The 24042-nt window shown below is 40.1% G+C and overlaps 1 protein-coding gene across 1 annotated transcript in view; it reads right to left on the reverse strand.

Annotated features, from left to right (window-relative positions):
• Positions 1–23570, reverse strand: part of LOC128659209 (gastrula zinc finger protein XlCGF52.1-like) — a 42904-nt gene extending 19334 nt beyond the window's left edge. The window contains exons 1-2 of the mRNA XM_053712888.1: positions 23551–23570; positions 12792–12960 (exon numbers count right to left, since the gene is read on the reverse strand). The gene's annotated coding sequence lies outside the window, so the exon portion shown is untranslated. The remainder of the gene's footprint in view (positions 1–12791; positions 12961–23550) is intronic.
• Between the last annotated feature and the right edge of the window lie 472 nt (positions 23571–24042).

The following is a 24042-nucleotide window of genomic DNA, read 5'->3' on the forward strand; positions in this document are numbered from 1 at the left end:
GCTGACCCCTGCATATTATTATTAACCCCTAATCTGCCGCTCCGTAAACCGCCGCTACTTACATTATCCCTATGTACCCCTAATCTGCTGCCCTAACATCGCCGACCCCTATATTATATTTATTAACCCCTAATCTGCCCCCCTCAACGTCGCCTCCACCTGCCTACACTTATTAACCCCTAATCTGCCGACCGGACCGCACCGCTATTATTATAAAGTTATTAACCCCCTAATCCGCCTCACTAACCCTATAATAAATAGTATTAACCCCTAATCTGCCCTCCCTAACATCGCCGACACCTAACTTCAAACATTAACCCCTAATCTGCCGACTGGAGCTCACCGCTATTCTAATAAATGTATTAACCCCTAAAGCTAAGTCTAACCCTAACACTAACACCCCCCTAAATTAAATATAATTTAAATCTAACGAAATAAATTAACTCTTATTAAATAAATTATTCCTATTTAAAGCTAAATACTTACCTGTAAAATAAATCCTAATGTAGCTACAATATAAATTATAATTATATTATAGCTATTTAAGGATTAATATTTATTTTACAGGTTACTTTGTATTTATTTTAACCAGGTACAATAGCTATTAAATAGTTAAGAACTATTTAATAGCTAAAATAATTACAAAATTACCTATAAAATAAATCCTAACCTAAGTTACAATTAAACCTAACACTACACTAGCAATAAATTAATTAAATAAACTACCTACAATTACCTACAATTAACCTAACACTACACTATCAATAAATTAATTAAATACAATTACTACAAATAAATACAATTAAATAAACTTGCTAAAGTACAAAAAATAAAAAAGAACTAAGTTACAAAAAATAAAAAAATATTTACAAACATAAGAAAAATATTACAACAATTTTAAACTAATTACACCTACTCTAAGCCCCCTAATAAAATAACAAAGCCCCCCAAAATAAAAAAATGCCCTACCCTATTCTAAATTACTAAAGTTCAAAGCTCTTTTACCTTACCAGCCCTGAACAGGGCCCTTTGCGGGGCATGCCCCAAGAAGTTCAGCTCTTTTGCCTGTAAAAAAAAAAAAACATACAATACCCAAGCCCCCCAACATTACAACCCACCACCCACATACCCCTAATCTAACCCAAACCCCCCTTAAACCTAACACTAAGCCCCTGAAGATCTTCCTACCTTGTCTTCACCTCACCGGGTTCACCGATCTGTCCAGAAGAGCTCCTCCGATGTCCTGATCCAAGCCCAAGTGGGGGGCTGAAGAGGTCCATGATCCGGCTGAAGTCTTCATCCAAGCGGGGCAGAAGAGGTCTTCCATCCGATTGAAGTATTCATCCAAGCGGGATCTTCTATGGTCATCCATCTGGAGCGGAGCGGCAGGATCCTGAAGACCTCCAACGCGGAACATCCATCCTGGCCAACGACTGAACGACGAATGACGCTTCCTTTAAATGACGTCATCCAAGATGGCGTCCCTCGAATTCCGATTGGCTGATAGGATTCTATCAGCCAATCGGAATTAAGGTAGGAATATTCTGATTGGCTGATGGAATCAGCCAATCAGAATCAAGTTCAATCCGATTGGCTGATCCAATCAGCCAATCAGATTGAGCTCGCATTCTATTGGCTGTTCCAATTGAAAAGATAGGATACGCAATTTACGTAAGGGGATCTGCGGTATGGAAATGTAGCGGCTGAAAAGTGAGCGTTAGACCCTATTTTGAGTGACTCCAAATACCGGAGGTAGCCTAAAACCAGCGTTAGGAGCCTCTAACGCTGGTTTTCACAGCTAACGCCAAACTCCAATGAGAGGGTCACACCTGGACTTTTCTTCTCATATAGATGTCTATTGTCCCCTCTGGTGTCACATGAATACAGAGTCCCTGCCTCCCCCTCAGGGTGTGGATAAGTAAGGAGGAAACAAACGGGTTATTTAAATGTGAGAGATTTTTCTGCTGTGTACTAAAATATGTCAGGAAACAGAATTATATTATGTTTTTATTGATGGAAACTGTTATTTTAACACAATTTAGTTGCAAACAAATGTTTAATATTTACATGTCACTAGATACATTTGAGATACAATGATGAGTATAGCAATACTAATACTTTTATACTTTTATTATTTTTTCACTAACTGTATAATCTAATGTTTCAGATGGTTTGAGAAGGTAAAAAGCAGTGATTTTCTGATAATTTAAGATTGTGGTTGAAGCTGTTTGATTTATTTAAACAACCAAAAAAAATTAGGAATTAAATTGGGTTTCATGTCCCTTTAAGAAAAATCAGCTGAGGCAATTAACGAAGGAATTTCAACAGTTTGTCCCTAATACATTCTATTAAAGTAGGAATCTTTTGTAAGTAAAACACTGGTTCATATTAAACAAACAGCAAAATGTACCCAGGCTTTATAGTGTGATTTAATAAGTACATCTGTGTGTAAATGTAACCAGGCTTTATAGTGTGATTTAATAAGTACATCTGTGTGTAATGTACCCAGGCTTTATAGTGTGATTTAATAAGTACATCTGTGTGTAATGTACCCAGGCTTTATAGTGTGATATAATAAGTACATCTGTGTGTAAATGTACCCAGGCTTTATAGTGTGATATAATAAGTAAATCTGTGTGTAAATGTACCCAGGCTTTATAGTGTGATTTAATAAGTACATATCTGTGTGTAATGTACCCAGGCTTTATAGTGTGCTTTAATAAGTACATATCTGTGTGTAAATGTACCCAGGCTTTATAGTGTGCTTTAATAAGTACATATCTGTGTGTAATGTACCCAGGCTTTATAGTGTGATTTAATAAGTACATCTGTGTGTAAATGTACCCAGGCTTTATAGTGTGATTTAATAAGTACATATCTGTGTGTAAATGTACCCAGGCTTTATAGTGTGATTTAATAAGTACATATCTGTGTGTAATGTACCCAGGCTTTATAGTGTGATTTAATAAGTACATATCTGTGTGTAATGTACCCAGGCTTTATAGTGTGATTTAATAAGTACATCTGTGTGTAATGTACCCAGGCTTTATAGTGTGATTTAATAAGTACATCTGTATGTAAATGTACCCAGGCTTTATAGTGTGATTTAATAAGTACATCTGTGTGTAAATGTACTCAGGCTTTATAGTGTGATTTAATAAGTACACATCTGTGTGTAAATGTATACAGGCTTTATAGTGTAATTTAATAAGTACATCTGTGTGTAAATGTACCCAGACTTTACAGTGTGATTTAATAAGTACATCTGTGTGTAAATGTACCCAGACTTTATAGTGTGATTTAATAAGTACATCTGTGTGTAAATGTACCCAGACTTTATAGTGTGATTTAATAAGTACATCTGTGTGTAAATGTACCCAGACTTTATAGTGTGATTTAATAAGTACATCTGTGTGTAAATGTACTCAGACTTTATAGTGTGATTTAATAAGTACATCTGTGTGTAAATGTACCCAGACTTTATAGTGTGATTTAATAAGTACATCTGTGTGTAAATGTACCCAGACTTTATAGTGTGATTTAATAAGTACATCTGTGTGTAAATGTACCCAGACTTTATAGTGTGATTTAATAAGTACATCTGTGTGTAAATGTACTCAGGCTTTATAGTGTGATTTAATAAGTACATCTGTGTGTAATTGTACCCAGGCTCTATAGTGTGATTTAAAATATACATCTGTATGTAATGTACCCAGGCTTTATAGTGTGATTTAATAAGTAAATATCTTTGTGTAAATGTACCCAGGCTTTATAGTGTAATTTAATAAGTACATCTGTATGTAAATGTATCCAGGCTTTATAGTGTGATTTAATAAGTACATCTGTGTGTAATGTACCCAGGCTTTATAGTGTGATTTGATAAGTACATATCTATGTGTAACTGTACCAAGGCTTTATAGTGTGATTTAATAAGTACATCTGTGTGTAAATGTACCCAGGCTTTATAGTGTGATTTAATAAGTACATATGTGTGTAAATGTATCCAGGCTTTATAGTGTGATTTAATAAGTACATCTGTGTGTAACTGTAACCAGGCTTTATAGTGTGATTTAATAAGTACATCTGTGTGTAAATGTACCCAGGCTTTATAGTGTGATTTAATAAATACATCTGTGTGTAAATGTACCAAGGCTTTATAGTGTGATTTAATAAGTACATCTGTGTGTAAATGTACCCAGGCTTTATAGTGTGATTTAATAAGTACATCTGTGTGTAAATGTACCAAGGCTTTATAGTGTGATTTAATAAGTACACATCTGTGTGTAAATGTACCCAGGCTTTATAGTGTAATTTAATAAGTACACATCTGTGTGTAAATGTACCAAGGCTTTATAGTGTGATTTAATAAGTACACATCTGTATGTAAATGTACCCAGGCTTTATAGTGTGATTTAATAAGTACATCTGTGTGTAAATGTACCAAGGCTTTATAGTGTGATTTAATAAGTATATATCTGTGTGTAAATGTACCCAGGCTTTATAGTGTGATTTAATAAGTACATATGTGTGTAAATGTACCCAGGCTTTATAGTGTGATTTAATAAGTACATCTGTGTGTAAATGTGCCCAGGATTATAGTGTGATTTAATAAGTACATCTGTGTGTAAATGTACCCAGGCTTTATAGTGTGATTTAATAAGTACATCTGTGTGTAAATGTACCCAGGCTTTATAGTGTGATTTAATAAGTACAGATCTGTGTGTAAATGTACCCAGGCTCTATAGTGTGATTTAATAAGTAAACGTCTGTGTGTAAATGTACCCAGGCTTTATAGTGTGATTTAATAAGTACATCTGTGTGTAAATGTACCAAGGCTTTATAGTGTGATTTAATAAGTACACATCTGTGTGTAAATGTACCCAGGCTTTATAGTGTGATTTAATAAGTACACATCTGTGTGTAAATGTACCAAGGCTTTATAGTGTGATTTAATAAGTACACATCTGTATGTAAATGTACCCAGGCTTTATAGTGTGATTTAATAAGTATATATCTGTGTGTAAATGTACCCAGGATTTATAGTGTGATTTAATAAGTACACCTGTGTGTAAATGTACCCAGGCATTATAGTGTGATTTAATAAGTACATCTGTGTGTAAATGTACCCAGGCTTTATAGTGTGATTTAATAAGTACATCTGTGTGTAAATGTACCCAGGCTTTATAGTGTGATTTAATAAGTACATCTGTGTGTAAATGTACCCAGGCTTTATAGTGTGATTTAATAAGTACATCTGTGTGTAAATGTACCCAGGCTTTATAGTGTGATTTATTAAGTACACATCTGTGTGTAAATGTACCCAGGCTTTATAGTGTGATTTATTAAGTACACATCTGTGTGTAAATGTACCCAGGCTTTATAGTCGTGATTTAATAAGTACATCTGTATGTAAATGTACCCAGGCTTTATAGTGTGATTTAATCAGTACATCTGTGTGTAAATGTACCCAGGCTTTATAGTGTGATTTATTAAGTACACATCTTTGTGTAACTGTACCCAGGCTTTATAGTGTGATTTAATAAGTACATATCTGTGTGTAAATGTATCCAGGCTTTATAATGTGATTTAATAAGTACATATCTGTGTGTAAATGTACCCAGGCTTTATAGTGTGATTTAATAAGTACATATCTGTGTGTAAATGTACGTAGGCTTTATAGTGTGATTTAATAAGTACATCTGTGTGTAAATGTACCCAGGCTTTATAGTGTGATTTAATAAGTACATCTGTGTGTAAATTTACCCAGGCTTTACAGTGTGATTTAATAAGTACATATCTGTGTGTAAATGTACCCAGGCTTTATAGTGTGATTTAATAAGTACATCTGAGTGTAAATGTATCCAGGCATTATAGTGAGATTTAATAAGTACATCTGTGTTTAAATGTACCCAGGCATTACAGTATGATTTAATAAGTACATCTGTGTGTAAATGTACCCAGGCTTTATAGTGTGATTTAATAAGTATATCTGTGTGTAAATGTACCCAGGCTTTACAGTGTGATTTAATAAGTACACATCTGTGTGTAAATGTACCCAGGCTTTATAGTGTGATTTAATAAAGTACATCTGTGTGTAAATGTACCCAGGCTTTACAGTGTGATTTAATAAAGTACATCTGTGCTGTAAATGTACCCAGGCTTTATAGTGTGATTTAATAAGTACATCCTGTCTGTAAATGTACCCAGGCTTTATAGTGTGATTTACTAAGTACATCTGTGTGTAAATGTACCAGGCTTTATAGTGTGATTTACTAAGTACATCTGTATGTAAATGTACCCTAGGCTTTATAGTGTGATTTAATAAGTACATCTGTGTGTAAATGTACCCAGGCTTTATAGTTTGATTTAATAAGTGCATCTGTGTGAAAATGTACCCAGGCTTTACAGTGTGATTTAATAAGTACATCTGAGTGTAAATGTACCCAGGCTTTATAGTGTGATTTAATAAGTGCATCTGTGTTTAAATGTACCCAGGCTTTATAGTGTGATTTAATAAGTGCATCTGTGTGTAAATGTACCCAGGCTTTATAGTGTGATTTATTATGTACATATCTGTGTGTAAATGTATCCAGGCATTATAGTGTGATTTAATATGTACATTTGTGTGTAAATGTACCCAGGCTTTATAGTGTGATTTAATAAGTACATCTGTGTGTAAATGTACCCAGGCTTTATAGTGTGATTTAATAAGTACATATCTGTGTGTAAATGTACCCAGGCTTTATAGTGTGATTTAATAAGTACATATCTGTGTGTAAATGTACCCAGGCTTTATAGTGTGATTTAATAAGTACATCTGTGTGTAAATTTACCCAGGCTTTATAGTGTGCTTTAATAAGTACATATGTGTGTAAATGTATCCAGGCTTTATAGTGTGATTTAATAAGTACACATCTGTGTGTAAATGTACCCAGGCTTTATAGTGTGATTTAATAAGTACATCTGTGTGTAAATTTACCCAGGCTTTATAGTGTGCTTTAATAAGTACATATGTGTGTAAATGTATCCAGGCTTTATAGTGTGATTTAATAAGTACATCTGTGTGTAATTGTACCCAGGCTTTATAGTGTGATTTAATAAGTATATATCTGTGTGTAAATGTACCCAGGCTTTATAGTGTGATTTAATAAGTATATATCTGTGTGTAAATGTACCCAGGCTTTATAGTGTGATTTAATAAGTACATCTGTGTGTAAATGTATCCAGGCTTTATAGTGTGATTTAATAAGTACATCTGTGTGTAAATGTATCCAGGCTTTATAGTGTGATTTAATAAGTACATATCTGTGTGTAAATGTACCCAGGCTTTATAGTGTGATTTAATAAGTACATCTGTGTGTAAATGTATCCAGGCTTTATAGTGTGATTTAATAAGTACATATCTGTGTGTAAATGTACCCAGGCTTTATAGTGTGATTTAATAAGTACATCTGTGTGTAAATTGACCCAGGCTTTATAGTGTGCTTTAATAAGTACATATCTGTGTGTAAATTAGTAAATTCCAAAAAATAATCAACAATGTGGCCACTCTCCTGTAAAAGAAAAAGGGTAAATTTAAACAAAAAAGGCTTACAGTGAGGACCCTTTGTGCCTGCTAAAGGGTTAAAGCTGGAATGCTTCACGTGTCCCTTATACTGAATCATCTGCTGCTCTGTATATCAGAGGATGGTAGTGATGCACAGAAATGGAAATTCTGGACCAAAACCGAACACAAAAATCTAGGATGCATTTTGTCGAAAACCGAAAAAGTAAATTTATGCTGACCTGATAAATTAATTTCTTCTATGGTACGACGAGTCCACGGATTCATCCTTTACTTGTGGGATATTATCCTCCTGCTAACAGGAAGTGGCAAAGAGCACCACAGCAGAGCTGTCTATATAGCTCCTCCCTTAGCTCCACCCCCCAGTCATTCAACCGATGGTACAGGAAGAAAAAGGAGAAACTAAAAGGTGCAGAGGTGGCTGAAGTTTAAAATAAAAAAAATATAATCTGTCTTAAAATGTGGACTTGTGGACTCGTACCATAGAAGAAATTAATTTATCAGGTAAGCATAAATTTACTTTTCTTCTATAAGGTACGACGAGTCCACGGATTCATCCTTTACTTGTGGGATACAATACCAAAGCTACAGGACACAGATGAACGGGAGGGACAAGACAGATGGTTAAACAGAAGGCACCACTGCTTGAGAAGAACTTTTCTCCCAAAAATAGCCTCCGAAGAAGCAAAAGTATCAAATTTGTAAAATGTGGAAAAGGTATGAAGCGAAGACCAAGTCGCAGCCTTACAAATCTGTTCAACAGAAGCATCATTTTAAAAAGCCCATGTGGAACCCACCGCTCTAGTAGAGTGAGCTGTAATCCTTTCAGGAGGCTGCTGTCCAGCAGTCTCGTATGCCAAACGGATGATGCTTTTCAGCCAAAAAGAAAGAGGTAGCCATAGCTTTTTGACCTCTATGTTTTCCAGAATAGACAACAAACAAAGAAGATGTTTGACGGAAATCTTTGATTGCTTTTAAGTAAAACTTCAACGCACGAACCACGTCCAAGTTGTGCAAAAAACGCTCCTTCTTAGAGGAAGGATTAGGACACAGAGAAGGAACAACAATTTCCTGATTGATATTCCTATTAGTAACAACCTTAGGAAGGAATCCATGTTTGGTAAGCAAAACCACCTTATCAGCATGGAAAACAACATAAGGCGAGTTGCATTGCAATGCAGATAGTTCAGAAACTCTTCTAGCCGAAGAGATAGCAACTAAAAACAGAACTTTCTAAGATAGAAGCCTAATATCTATGGAATGCATAGGTTCAAACGGAACCCCTTGAAGAACTTTAAGAACTAAATTCAAACTCCATGGTGGAGCAAAAAGTTTAAACACAGGCTTGATTCTAGCTAAAGCCTGACAGAACGACTGAACGTCTGGAACATCCGCCAGACGCTTGTAGAGTAGAATTGATAAAGCAGATTTCTGTCCCTTTAAGGAACTAGCTGATAGCCCCTTCTCCAATCCTTCTTGGAGAAAGGACAAATCCTAGGAATCCTGATCTTACTCCATGAGTAGCCTTTGGATTCGCACAAATAAAGATATTTACACCATATCTTATGATAAATTTTCCCAGTGACAGGCTTTCGAGCCTGATTCAAGGTATCTATGACCGACTCCGAGAAACCCCGCTTGGATAAAATCAAGCGTTCAATCTCCAAGCAGTCAGCCGCAGAGAAACTAGATTTGGATGCTGGAACGGACCTTGAATCAGAAGGTCCTGTCTCAGTGGCAGAGTCCATGGTGGAAGAGATGACATGTCCACCAGGTCTGCATATCAAGTCCTGCGGTGCTATCAAAATCACCGAAGCTCTCTCCAGTGGTCTGAGATGCAAGCGAGCATACGGAACTATGTCCATTGCCGCTACCATTAGTCAGATTACCTCATACACTGAGCCACTGACGGCCGAGGAATGAAATGAAGAGCTCGGCAGGTGGTTAGAAGCTTTGATCTCCTGACCTCCGTTAGAAAAATTTTCATGTCCACTGAATCTATCAGAGTTCCCAGGAATGGAACTCTTGTGAGAGGGATAAGTGAACTCTTTTTTACGTTCACCTTCCACCCATGAGATCTTAGAAAAGCCAACACGATGTCCGTGTGAGACTCGGCTAGTTGGTAAGTCGACGTCTGAATTAAGATATCGTCCAGCTAAGGCGCCACTGCTATGCCCCATGGCCTTAGAACCGCCAGAAGGGACCATAGCACCTTTGTGAAAATTCTGGGAGCTGTGGCAAACCCAAAGGGAAGAGCCACAAACTGGTAATGCTTGTCCAGAAAGGCGAACCTGAGGAACTGGTGATGATCTTTGTGGATAGGGATATGTAGATACGCATCCTTTAAGTCCACGGTGGTCATATATTGACCCTCCTGGATCATTGGTAAAATAGTCCGAATGGTCTCCATCTTGAAAGATGGGACTCTGAGGAATTTGTTTAGGATATTGGGATCTAAAATTGGTCTGAAGGTTCCCTCTTTTTTGGGAACCACAAACAGATTGGAGTAAAACCCCTTCCCCTGTTTCGCTTTCGGAACTGTGCAGTTTACTCCCATGGTATATAAGTTTTTACACAGCGTAAGAATGCCTCTCTTTTTGTCTGGTTTGCAGACAATTGAGAAAGATGGAATCTCCCCCTTGGAGGAGAATCTTTGAAATCTAGAAGATACCCCTGGGTTACGATTTCTAAAGCCCAGGAGTCCTGAACGTCTCTTGCCCAAGCCTGAGCAAAGAGAGAAAGTGTGCCCCCTACTCGATCCGGTCCCGGATCGGGGGCTACCCCTTCATGCTGTCTTGGTGGCAGCAACAGGCTTCTTGGCCTGTTTACCTTTGTTCCAAGTCTGGTTAGGTCTCCAGACTGACTTGGATTGAGCAAAATTCCCCTCTGATTTTGCAGCAGGGGAAGAGGTAGAGGGACCACCCTTGAAGTTTCGAAAGGAACGAAAATTATTTTGTTTGGTCCTCATCTTATTAGTCTTATCCTGAGGAAGGGCATGGCCTTTCCCTCTAGTGATGTCTGAAATGATCTCTTTCAGTGCAGGCCCGAATAGGGTCTTACCTTTGAAAGAGATGTCTAAAAGCTTAGATTTTGATGACACATCAGCAGACCAGGACTTAAGCCATAACGCTCTACGCGCTAAAATGGCAAAACCTGAATTCTTTGCCGCTAATTTAGCCAGTTGAAAAGCGGCATCTGAAATGAAAGAATTAGCTAGCTTGAGAGCCCTAATTCTATCCATAATATCATCTAACGGGGTCTCAACCTGAAGAGCCTCCTCCAGAGCCTCGAACCAAAAAGCAGCTGCAGTAGTTACAGGAACAATGCACGCTATAGGTTGGAGAACAAAACCCCGTCATATCTAAATCCGTCTGAGGGAACATCTTTCCTGAATCAGAAGTCTATCCCTCAGGCAGCAAATCACTCACCCCCAACTCAGAACATTGTGAGGGTACATCGGATATGGCTAATAAAATCGTCAGAGGGCTCAGCATTTATTCTCACACCAGACCTACTGCGCTTCCCCTGCAACCCAGGCAGCTTAGATAAAACCTCTGTGAGGGTAGTATTCATAACTGCAGCCATATCTTGCTGGGTAAAAGAATTAGACACACTAGAAGTACTTGGCGTCGCTTGTGCGGGCGTTAATGGTTGTGACACTTGGGGAGAATTAGATGGCATAACCTGATTCCCTTCTGACTGAGAATCATCCTGCGGCATACTTTTAGTAGCTAAAATATGTTCTTTGCAATTTATTGACCTTTCAGTGCATGAGGGACACTTTCTAAGTGGGGGTTCCACAATGGCTTCTAAACATATTGAACATTGACTTTCCTCAATGTCAGACATGTTGAACAGGCTAGTAATGACCACAAACAAGCATGAAAACACTTTATTTAGTGAAAAAATAACAATCTTTAAAAAAAAAAGCATACACGTTCTGCAAAACTGCTTTAAGATACACCAAATTTTTCAAATTTTTGATACTCAAAATTTAACATTTAACCCTTTATTGTGCAAACCGGATTGAAAATAAGGCCTAAATCCGGAAAAAACACCCCCAGCACCTTGCCACAGCCCTGCTGTGGTACCTACCTGCCCTTGGGGATTGTAACTATGGGGTTAAAGCTTTGATTTGGCCCAAAACATCCATAAGGGCCCTCAGGAGTTGGAGCTTGCTGCGAGAAAACAACTGCGCATCTGACGCGCGAAAATAGGCCCCGCCCATCACACTCGATGTCTTTACAGCCTCAAAGAACCACAGCAGAGCGGTTTTAAATTAGCCATGTGGGTCTGAGATCCAAAAAATAAGCCAAGTGTACCCTCAATAAAGTGCCACAAAACGATATTGCCCAAAAAAAATGTTAACAGCACTCCCAGTGCATAAAACGTTTGCCCACAAAGATTCAAAAACTCATTGTCAACCATTTTTTAATTAGCCCCTTATGCAAGCTTAGTAATACCCTTCTATAACTCTTAGAATTACTGCTTACCCTTACCCTCATGGGGATACTGTCAGCCTTTCTGAAACACAGTCTCTCCAGAAAAAATGACTGAACATACCTCACTGCTATATAGCATGAAAACGTTCCTCACACTGAAGTTTCCTGTACCCCTCAGCCTCTGTGGGAACTGGTCTGGATCTTAGTTACAAATGCTAAAATCATCATCCTCCAGGCAGAAGTCTACATCCATCTGCTGCCTGAGAGTAAATAGTACACACCGGTACCATTTAACCTTTTAAGGACACAGCTTTCAGTTTGCTCAATTGTTTTATGACGGAAAAATTCCGTCATATGTCCTTAAGAGGTTAAAACAAAAAACTCTTGCTTGAAGAAATTTAAAAAAAATATTTTATCACCTCTTTCACTTTACCCTTCCTAGTACTTATAGTAGGCAAAGAGAATGACTGGGGGTGGAGCTAAGGGAGGAGCTATATAGACAGCTCTGCTGTGGTGCTCTTTGCCACTTCCTGTTAGCAGGAGGATAATATCCCACAACTAAAGGATTAATCCGTGGACTTGTCGTACCTTATAGAAGAAATGTATTTTCTTTTCAAATATATATATTTTTTCCCCCCAGCAGAATTAGACAATTTAATGAATGATAGTGGAGGGCCCTCTAGTGGGGCTGGAACAACATTAAGGGATTACCAACTTAAAGTCTGGAGAATGCTAGATTGTGTTGTTACAATGTTGCAAGTGTGGAGGCAGGTGTTTGTGCTTACCTTTATAGGGTCCTGCAGCAGTGATACCAGCCCCTTCCTGTTCCAGACTTCAAGGAGAAAGTTTCTTCAGTTCTGTGCAGAGCTTGGATGATGGATAGAGCCAGGAGGTCAGCGATGCCACCTAAGAGATATCGTGAAGGTCTGGAAATGACAGCCAGGAAGAAGGGACCTGCAAGAGAAATAGAGGATCAGCAGTCTGATGAGGCGGGACCCCCCACACCCATTAGGACACCCCCAAACAGACGCTTTAACATGGGAAAGAAGGCAGGGAGTAGGGAGTCAGGCCCACAGTCACAGGCCCAGAGTTCCGTGGGAGAAGGGGTGGGCATGAGCCCAGGGAAACAGAGTCAGGTCCCTGGGTTAGCCGCACAATTAGGTCAGGCAGCCCCCTGTAGCACCACTGATAGGCCCCAGAGTAGTCAGTTAGGGCTGGTAGTGGAAGGAGGACAGGTAAGGGGGGTTGTGGGCAATCCCCTACCCGCTCTGCCACCAGCGGCCATGGCGGCAGTCCTGGCCCTGGCACAATCAATTGCTTCAGTGATGGGCACGTCAAGCCATGCGCAGAGTCAGGCGGTCTCAGAGGCGGCTAGTGGGGCAGATGGGGGATCGAGGCCTAATCGGGAGCTTGGAGTGGCAGGTCCCCACCTCCTTGCATGGCAGCTCACGCAAGACTTCCTTCTCGATCTTACAGTGAGAAGGAGCGTGGCCGCCATCTTGGGAGGCGGGGCAGAAGAGGAGCGCATGGCTCACGTGATCGGATATCCCAAGATAGGTTGGGGAGTCTTCGGATCGTGGCAGGGGCCTCTAAAGGCAGCAGGAGGGCTGCTGGGACACCGGCGCAATCACCGGATGGCGGAATGGGGAGCGTGTATGAAGTGGGAGGGCCGGATTCCCCTTGGAGCGCAGCAGATGGTAGGAGGAGCATGCAAGTCCCAAGGGAGAGTATAAGGGGCCTGGATGGCAGTTATGGGTGCATGGGTCCAGGCGGACCATCGAATGTCACATGGGGACTGAATGAAAATGTGGAATCCGGGCGAAGGTGCCCTCTTCATGCGGGGATAACGCATGTGGGCACACAGATTTCCTAGGTTGGCAAAAGGGGGCACGTTTCACAAGGGGAGCAGATAATGGGGCCCAATGCAGGTCAAAGCACCGGTATGCATGCTCAGGCTGTGGTGTGACTGAAGAGATCATTAGAAGGACAGTGGAGGCTGCACTGATGGCAGTCGGGGTAATATAAACATCAGGCCAACGCAGGATATATATATATATATATATATATATATATATATATATATATATATATATATAGATATATATATATAAAAAAATCTTAGAAAAGCAAAGACAGGGGGGGGTGTTGTGGAGGAACAAAACCTGCACTGTTAAGGGATTTCACATTAACTTACTTGCTGAGGGATGGACTGTGGGGTCTGTCTAAGTTTGATTTACGTAAAATCGTGGGTTACTCATGTTTTGCCAGGAACGCTAGGTGCGAATTCCCCTCCTGTTTGTGTGTGGATAGTAGGTCATTCTTTTATCCATTGGGCACCCATCAGGCCATTGCGTTCACCGGAAGGTCAGCAGCTTGGATTTCCAACATCCAGGGCCAACTTCTGCTGGTTAGGGCGTAGGGGCCTGATATGGGCAGAATTGACAGTACTTCTGCAGGAAGCGCACAAGAGATGGGGGCAGCAGCACATGATTGTGCTGCATTTGGGAGGGGAATGACTTGGGTTCTGTGCCTGCTTTGGACCTCATTAGGAGGATGGCAGCTAACTTGAAGTGGGTGCACACCTGGCTCAGTGATGTCAGGCTGGGATGGTCCAATGTAGTTGCTCGGCTGCAGTGGAGATATATAGTGACCCAGAAAGCAACTTACAACATTAGGAAAAAGGTGAACAGGGAGATGGGTAGGACGGTCATGACCCTGGGGGGCTTTGTGATAAGGCACGACGCAATTACAGCCGACAAAAAGGACCTATTTCATCCTGATGGGGTCTACCTAACGGATGTTGGGCTGGACTTGTTCATGAAGGACATCAGGAGTGCATTGTTAAGGTTCATTTGAAAGTTCACATTTGTAAGTGGAAATATTAAAGTTCCATTTTGCAAAAAAAAAAAAAAAAATGGCAAAAATTTTTTGCCATTATTTAGTTTATTTGAAGATAATAGGGGCCTGTTTGCTTGGGTGGCGGGTTTGGCTCTTGTGGCGGGTGGTCAAGGCCCTGGGGAGCGGGCATAGGGAGTGATGGTCTAAAAGAGGAGGGGATACGCCCACTAGGTGCCGGTCTAGGGGTCCTCTCCCTTGCGGATGCAGGCCGAAGCTTTCTAAACACCACAACTCTCTCTCTGTGCCATTGGGCGTGAACAGCCAGGTGTCACGCTGCAAACACCGAAAGGGGCCTTGTCCGTCTGCTGGTAGGGGTTAGGTTAGGGTTAGATGCCGCCACCGGTTATTAATGACAAACTTGATTTCAAGTTTAAGTTATATATATATATATATATATATATATATATATATATATATTTGAGTGCCTAATAATAAGTTAATCGTTTATTGAATAAACGTGACCGTGACTGGTCTTTCGTGTCTTATTTATTTAAGGTATGACTAGAGTACGTAGGACGGAATAGGGGGTTTATACCTTATGAATCTGAATTGAAAGACTGCAAGCCAAAAAAATAAAATAACCACACTTATTAAAAGTAACACCGTAAAATTGGACAAAAAAAGATCTTAAAATAATATGCTACACCATAATTTTACCAAGAAAAAAAAATAACAGGCAAAAAAAAAAAAGACACCAAAAAAAAATTAAACTGAAAAACAACAGTACCATTTTCGGCCAAATTGTTTCTGCATCCCTACATAAAACAATATTAAATATCAATATACTGTATTATTCTGTAGTTCTGTATAACAGAATCAGATTTAACAGTTTTTTTTTATACCAATAATCCAAATAAAGTATAGCCCTAGAAAACTATTATTGTATGCAAAACAGTAAGTCAAGTGCAGAACAGTAAGTCAAGTAACAAACTCAAACAGCAGCTCTAGGCTAGCATCACATTTGTAATATGCTACACAATCATTTTACTGAAAATAGGCAAAAAAAACCCGAAAAACAAAATAACCGAAACTCCCATTTTCTGCTGAAACGTTTCTGCGGCCGAAATTTCGGTGCATCCCTAGTGGATAGCAGAATTGTATGGTAATTAAAGAGACAGTAAAGCCATCATTAGACATTCAGGATTTAGACCGAGCATATAATTTTAAATATATAGACATATATAACGATTGTCATTGGCTCATCCCATGTGTTAGAAACCAGTAGTGTGTAGTATGTTCTACCTAAATCATGAATGAAATATGTTTTAGGTCCCTTTAATGATACTACACCAGCCGCTTATACTTCAGTGCATCACTAGGTACACTTAACGCTACTTAGCAGGGTCTACACCTGGGTTAGCTCAAGCAGTAATATATTATATATTTATTATGGCAATGACGGAAACTAAAAAAGTACAGACCAGGGATTTCTCAATTGTATGGATCTAATTATTCCCTAGACCATGCACATGGGCTCTCACAGGTGGATTTTCTATGTATTTCTCTTTTTTGGGATCATCTATGTGAAATTAGGGTGAATAACACATTTATTTGAATGCACATCTATAGGGTTTCTGTGCTGCTGGGGAGCTCAGGATGTAAATCTGCAGGGAATGACAGCTCTAATCTTTATGGTCACTGGAATTGAAGAGGTTGGGGGGCCCTGTCACACTTTTTGCCCAGGGGCCCTGGTTGGTCTCAGTCTGCCCCTGTATATACATTTATACAAACTAATGTTATTGTCATAAAGGGCTTTGTCAGCTGTAAAACACAAAGACCTAAATTCCACTGAGGAGGGAAATTGTGAAAACTAAGTGATAAAAACATTTATCGCCATTAAAGTCTATGGAGAATTTTTATGATACCAGCAATTTACAAACTTTACCACCGCAATGAAAACACGGCCAAAGTATGATCTGTTGTAACCAATAGAAACAGCACTTAAATCTGTGCTTAAAAGGACAGTCTACTCCATTATTGTTATATTTAAAAAAAGATAAATAATCCCTTTATTACCCATTCCCCAGTTTTGCATAACAGCACGGTTATATTAATATACTTTTTACCTCTGTGATTACCTTGTATCTAAGCCTCTGCAGACTGCCCCCCATCTCAGATCTTTTGACAGACTTGCAATTTACCCAATCAGTGCTTATTCAAATAACTCCACAGGATTGAGCACGTTATCTATATAGCACACATAAACTAGCAGTGTCTTGCTGTAAAAAGCTATAAAATGCACTAATAGATAAAATATAAGAGGCAATAATTTAGCATATTTGCCTATCTAGATTTAGCTTTCAACAAAGAATACCAAGAGAACAAAGCAGATTTGATGAAAAAAGTAAATTTGAAAGTTGTAGAAATTGCATGCCCTATCTAAATCATGAAAGTTTAATTTTAAACTTTACTATCCTTTAACCCCTTAGTGACCAGACCATTTTTCAATTTTCTTACCGTTAGGGACCAGGGCTATTTTTACATTTCTGCAGTGTTTGTGTTTAGCTGTAATTTTCCTCTTACTCATTTACTGTACCCACACATATTATATACCGTTTTCTCCCCATTAAATGGACTTTCTAAAGATACCATTATTTTCATCATATCTTCTAATTTACTATAAAAAATTATAAAATATGATGAAAAAAAAAATGAAAAGAAAACACTTTTTCTAACTTTGACCCCCAACATCTGTTACACATCTACAGCCACCAAAAAACATCCATGCTAAATAGTTTCTAAATTTTGTCCTGAGTTTAGAAATACCCAATGTTTAAATGTTCTTTGCAAGTTAGATGGCAATAAGTACAAGTAGCACTTTGCCATTTCCAAACCATTTTTTATTTCAAAATTATATATATATATTTTTTTTTATTAGACGACCCAAAGTATTTATCTAGACCCATTTTGGTATATTTCATGTCACCATTTCACTGCCAAAAGACTTTAGGTTTCTCACTGAAATTATTTACAAACAGCTTGTGCAATTATGGCACATACGGTTGTAAATGCTTCTCTGCGATCCCCTTTGATCTGAAATAGCTGGCATTACATTTTGGTACAATTAGAAGGCCGCTAAATGCCGCTGCACACCACACTTGTATTATGCCCAGCAGTGAAGGGGTTAATTAGGTAGCTTGTAGTGTTAATTTTAGATTTAGTGTAGAGATCAGCCTCTCACCTGACACATCAGACCCCCTGATCCCTCCTTGACCCATCTCAAACAGCTCTCTTCCCTCCCCACCTCACAATTGTCCCCGCCATCTTAAGTACTGGCAGAATCTCTGCGCTAGTTATCGTGCGCCCCTCTGCGTTAGTTACAGTGCGCCCCTCTGCGCTACTTACTGTGCGCCCTTAGATAAAGCAGAACTGATAATGCGCACTTTAGGGGCTTCTGGTAGGTCGGCAAACAAGAACCCTAGAACTTGCCCTGTGCAACTGGACATTTGTTGTAAATATATTATTATTTGTGTGTTTAACAGACAAAATCTATATGCAGCCCATAAATAACCTAAATACTGACCTGCGGCCCCTGTGAGTTAGGGCCCATCACTGGCAAATCTGACCATAATGCAGCTAATCATTCCCATACATTCATATCTACACATATATTTATTTATAATATAACACTTTAGCTGTTGTCTGCTTTACAAATGAATAAACTACACCTGTGTGATGACGCGTGAGCTGCACATTATACACATTACATGAAACTCAGTGTCTAATACTGATTTATATAACGTTTTATCTTATTCCCCTGCCCTGTGTGTAGCTGCTGTAAATGACTAACTCATAAACATAACTTGTGCTACAGTTGTGCTTCTGTGTGTATTAACCCTTCACTAGCACAGAGAGCAGCACAGTGTGTATTAACCCTTCACTGGCACAGAGCAGCACAGTGTGTATTAACCCTTCACTAGCACAGAGAGCTGCAAAGTGTGTATTAACCCTTCACTAGCACAGAGAGCAGCTCAGTGTGTATTAACCCTTCACTAGCACAGAGATCAGCACAGTGTGTATTAACCCTTCACTGGCACAGAGAACAGCACAGTGTGTATTAACCCTTCACTAGCACAGAGAGCAGCTCAGTGTGTATTAACCCTTCACTGGCACAGAGAGAAACACAGTGTGTATTAACCCTTCACTGGCACAGAGAGCTGCACAGTTTGTATTAACCATTCACTGGCACAGAGAGCAGCACAGTGTTTATTAACCCTTCACTAGCCCAGAGAGCAGCACAGTGTGTATTAACCCTTCACTAGCACAGAGAGCAGCACAGTGTGTATTAACCCCTTCACTGGCACAGAGAGCTGCACAGTGTGTATTAACCCTTCCCTGGCACAGAGAGCAGAACAGTGTGTATTAACCCTTCACTAGCACAGAGAGCTGCACAGTGTGTATTAACCCTTCACTGGCACAGAGAGCTGCACAGTGTGTATTAACTAGGGTTGCCACCTGTCCCTTAAAATACAGAACACTTATAAGTTATACATGCTGCAGGGTGTGCAGGGAGGAAAATGAATGAACAGAAACACAATACATGTTCCTCCCTGCACACCCTGCAGCATGTGTAACTCATAAGTGTCCAGGAAAATATGGCTGAGGTGGCAACCCTAGTATTAACCCTTCACTAGCACAGAGAGCAGCACAGTGTGTATTAACCCTTCACTAGCACAGAGAGCTGCACAGTGTGTATTAACCTTTCACTGGCACAGAGAGCAGCACAGTGTGTATTAACCCTTCACTGGCACAGAGAGCAGCACAGTGTGTATTAACCATTCACTGGCACATAGAGCAGCACAGTGTATTAACCCGTCACTGGCACAGAGAGCTGCATAGTGTGTGTTAACCCTTCACTGGCACAGAGAGCAGCACAGTGTGTATTAACCATTCCCTGGCACAGAGAGCAGCACAGTGTGTATTAACCCTTCACTGGCACAGAGAGCAGCACAGTGTGTATTAACCCTTCACTAGCACAGTGAGCTGCACAGTGTGTATTAACCCTTCACTAGCACATAGAGCTGCACAGTGGGTATTAACCCTTCACTAGCACAGAGAGCTGCACAGTGTGTATTAACCCTTCACTAGTACAGAGAGCAGCACAGTGTGCATTAACCCTTCCCTAGCACAGAGAGCTGCACAGTGTGTATTAACCCTTCACTAGCACAGATAGCTGCACAGTGTGTATTAACCCTTCACTGGCACAGAGAGCTGCACAGTGTGTATTAACCCTTCACTAGCACAGAGAACTACACACTGTGTTATTCACTAACACACATAGTTGAACAGCACTTAGTATCCCATTGCCTGGCACAAGCAGATGAATAACAAGCATTAATAGAACAACATTTATAACAATTATAAACTTTTTAAGCAGACTAGAAAGTGACTAAAACGTTTTTATCACACAATACACACAGCCTGACTCACTCACCCAGCAACAGCTGCACAAGAAGCAAATGGGAGGGGAACAAAACTCAGTTCAATACTGAACTACATCTCCCAAAATAAACACAGAGAAGTCACATGTTAAGCAGCAGCCAACCAGACAAAAGAAAATATTGTATGCTTTTTAATATGTTTAAATGCTGCAAATTCAGATTATTATATCTTATGGTGACTAAATAATCTTGATTTTATTATTTACAGGTGTAGTTTTTTTATTAAACTACACCTGTGTGATGACACGTGAGCTGCACATTATTCACATTACATGATACTCAGTGCCTAATACTGATTTATATAACGTTTTATCTTATTCCCCTGCCCTGTGTGCAGCTGCTGTAAATGACTAACTCATAAACATAACTTGTGCTACAGTTGTGCTTCTGTGTGTATTAACCCTTCACTGGCACAGAGAGCAGCACAGTGTGTATTAACCCTTCACTAGCACAGAGAGCAGCACAGTGTGTATTAACCCTTCATTAGCACAGAGAGCAGCACAGTGTGTATTAACCCTTCACTAGCACAGAGAGCTGCACAGTGTGTATTAACCATTCACTAGCACAGAGAGTAGCACAGTGTGTATTAACCCTTCACTAGCACAGAGAGCAGCACAGTGTGTATTAACCCTTCACTAGCACAGAGAGCAGCACAGTGTGTATTAACCCTTCATTAGCACAGAGAGCAGCACAGTGTGTATTAACCCTTCACTAGCACAGAGAGCTGCACAGTGTGTATTAACCATTCACTAGCACAGAGAGTAGCACAGTGTGTATTAACCCTTCACTAGCACAGAGAGCAGCACAGTGTGTATTAACCCTTCACTAGCACAGAGAGCTGCACAGTGTGTATTAACCCTTCACTAGCACAGAGAGTAGTACAGTGTGTATTAACCCTTCACTAGCACAGAGAGCAGCACAGTGTGTATTAACCCTTCACTGGCACAGAGAGTAGTACAGTGTGTATTAACCCTTCACTAGCACAAAGAGCTGCACAGTGTGTATTAACCCTTCACTAGCACAGAGAGCAGCACAGTGTGTATTAACCCTTCACTAGCACAGAGAGCTGCACAGTGTGTATTAACCCTTCACTAGCACAGAGATCAGCACAGTGTGTATTAACCCTTCACAGCACAGTGTGTATTAACCCTTCACTGGCACAGAGAGCAGCACAGTGTGTATTAACCCTTCACTGGCACAGAGCAGCACAGTGTGTATTAACCCTTCACTGGCACAGAGAGCAGCACAGTGTGTATTAACCCTTCACTAGCACAGAGAGCTGCACAGTGTGTATTAACCCTTCACTAACACTGAGAGCTGCACAGTGTGTATTAACCCTTCACTAGCACAGAGAGCTGCACTGTGTATTAACCCTTCACTAGCACAGAGAGCAGCACAGTCTGTATTAACCTCTTCACTGGCACAGAGAGCAACACAGTGTGTATTAACCCTTCACTGGCACAGAGAGCAACACAGTGTGTATTAACCCTTCACTAGCACAGAGAGCAGCACAGTGTGTATTAACCCTTCACTGGCACAGAGCAACACAGTGTGTATTAACCCTTCACTAGCACAGAGAGCAGCACAGTGTGTATTAACCCTTCACTAGCACAGAACTGCACAGTGTGTATTAACCCTTCACTAGCACAGAGGGCAGCACAGTGTGTATTAACCCTTCACTAGCACAAAGAGCAACACAGTGTGTATTATCCCTTCACTGGCACAGAGAGCAGCACAGTGTGTATTAACCCTTCACTAGCACAGAGAGCAGCACAGTGTGTATTAACCCTTCACTAGCACAGAGAGCAGCACAGTGTGTATTAACCCTTCACTAGCACAGAGAGCACCACAGTGTGTATTAACCCTTCACTAGCACAGAGAGCAGCACAGTGTGTATTAACCCTTCACTAGCACAGAGAGCAGCACAGTGTGTATTAACCCTTCACTGGCACAGAGAGCAGCACAGTGTGTATTAACCCTTCACTAGCACAGAAAGCAGCACAGTGTGTATTAACCCTTCACTGGCACAGAGAGCAACACAGTGTGTATTAACCCTTCACTAGCACAGAGAGCAGCACAGTGTGTATTAACCTCTTCACTGGCACAGAGAGCAACACAGTGTGTATTAACCCTTCACTAGCACAAAGAGCAACACAGTGTGTATTATCCCTTCACTGGCACAGAGAGCAGCACAGTGTGTATTAACCCTTCACTAGCACAGAGAGCTGCACAGTGTGTATTAACCCTTCACTAGCACAGAGAGCTGCACAGTGTGTATTAACCCTTCACTAGCACAGAAAGCAGCACAGTGTGTATTAACCCTTCACTAGCACAGAACTGCACAGTGTGTATTAACTCTTCACTAGCACAGAGGGCAGCACAGTGTGTATTAACCCTTCACTAGCACAGAGAGCAGCACAGTGTGTATTAACCCTTCACTGTCCCAGAGAGCAGCACAGTGTGTATTAACCCTTCACTGTCCCAGAGAGCAGCACAGTGTGTATTAACCCTTCACTGTCCCAGAGAGCAGCACAGTGTGTATTAACCCTTCACTGTCCCAGAGAGCAGTACAGTGTGTATTAACCCTTCACTGTCCCAGAGAGTAGCACAGTGTGTATAAACCCTTCACTGGCACAAAGAGCAGCACAGTGTGTATTAACCCTTCACTGGCACAGAGAGCAGTACAGTGTGTATTAACCCTTCACTGGCACATAGAGTTGTGCATTGTGTATTAACCCTTCACTAGCACAGAGTGCTGCAGTGTGTATTAACCCTTCACTAACACATATAGCTGCACGGTGTGTATTAACCCTTTCACTAGCACAGAGAGCTGCACAGTGTGTATTAACCCTTCACTAGCACAGAGAGCTGCACAGTGTGTATTAACCCTTCACCAGCACAGAGAGCAGCACAGTGTGCATTAACCCTTCACTAGCACAGAGAGCAGCACAGTATTAACCATTCACCAGCACAAAGAGCAGCGGTGTGTATTAACCCCTTCACTAGCACAGAGAACTACACACTGTGTAATTACCATTCACTAACACACATAGTTGAACAGCACTTAGTATCCCATTGCCTGACACAAGCTGATGAATAACATGCATTAATAGAACAACATTCATAACAATTATAAACTTTTTAAGAAGACTAGAAAGTGACTAAAACGTTTTATCACACAATACACACAGCCTGACTCACTCACCCAGCAACATCTGCTGCACAGGAAGTAAATGGGAGGGGAACAAAGGTTAGCTCAATATTGAACTACATCTCCCAAAATAAACACTGAGAAGTCACATGTTAAGCAGCAGCCAATCAGACAAAATAAAATGTGCAACCATTTCAAAGACAAATTGTATGCTTTTAACATGTTAAATGCTGCAAATTCAGATTATTATAGTTTATGGTGACTAAATAATTTTATTATTTATTTATTTATAAAATATGTTACCAGGAAGGATACATTGAGATTTCTCTCTTTTTCAAGTATGTCCTGGGCTCACAAAACATTGCAATTGATACAATAGGGTACAATAAAATACAAAAACAATAATAATACACAATTTATGCAAAAATGTAACATAGAACAGGTAGGAAATATATAATCAACCATGACAGGTGCATTCTATTTTGAGATATGTAGAGAGGGATCTCTTAAAGGATATTAGGCTTGGGGAAGGTTTGAAATTGTGCG

This window comes from Bombina bombina, chromosome 5 (genome assembly GCF_027579735.1).
Source record: "Bombina bombina isolate aBomBom1 chromosome 5, aBomBom1.pri, whole genome shotgun sequence".
NCBI classification, from domain to species: domain Eukaryota; kingdom Metazoa; phylum Chordata; class Amphibia; order Anura; family Bombinatoridae; genus Bombina; species Bombina bombina.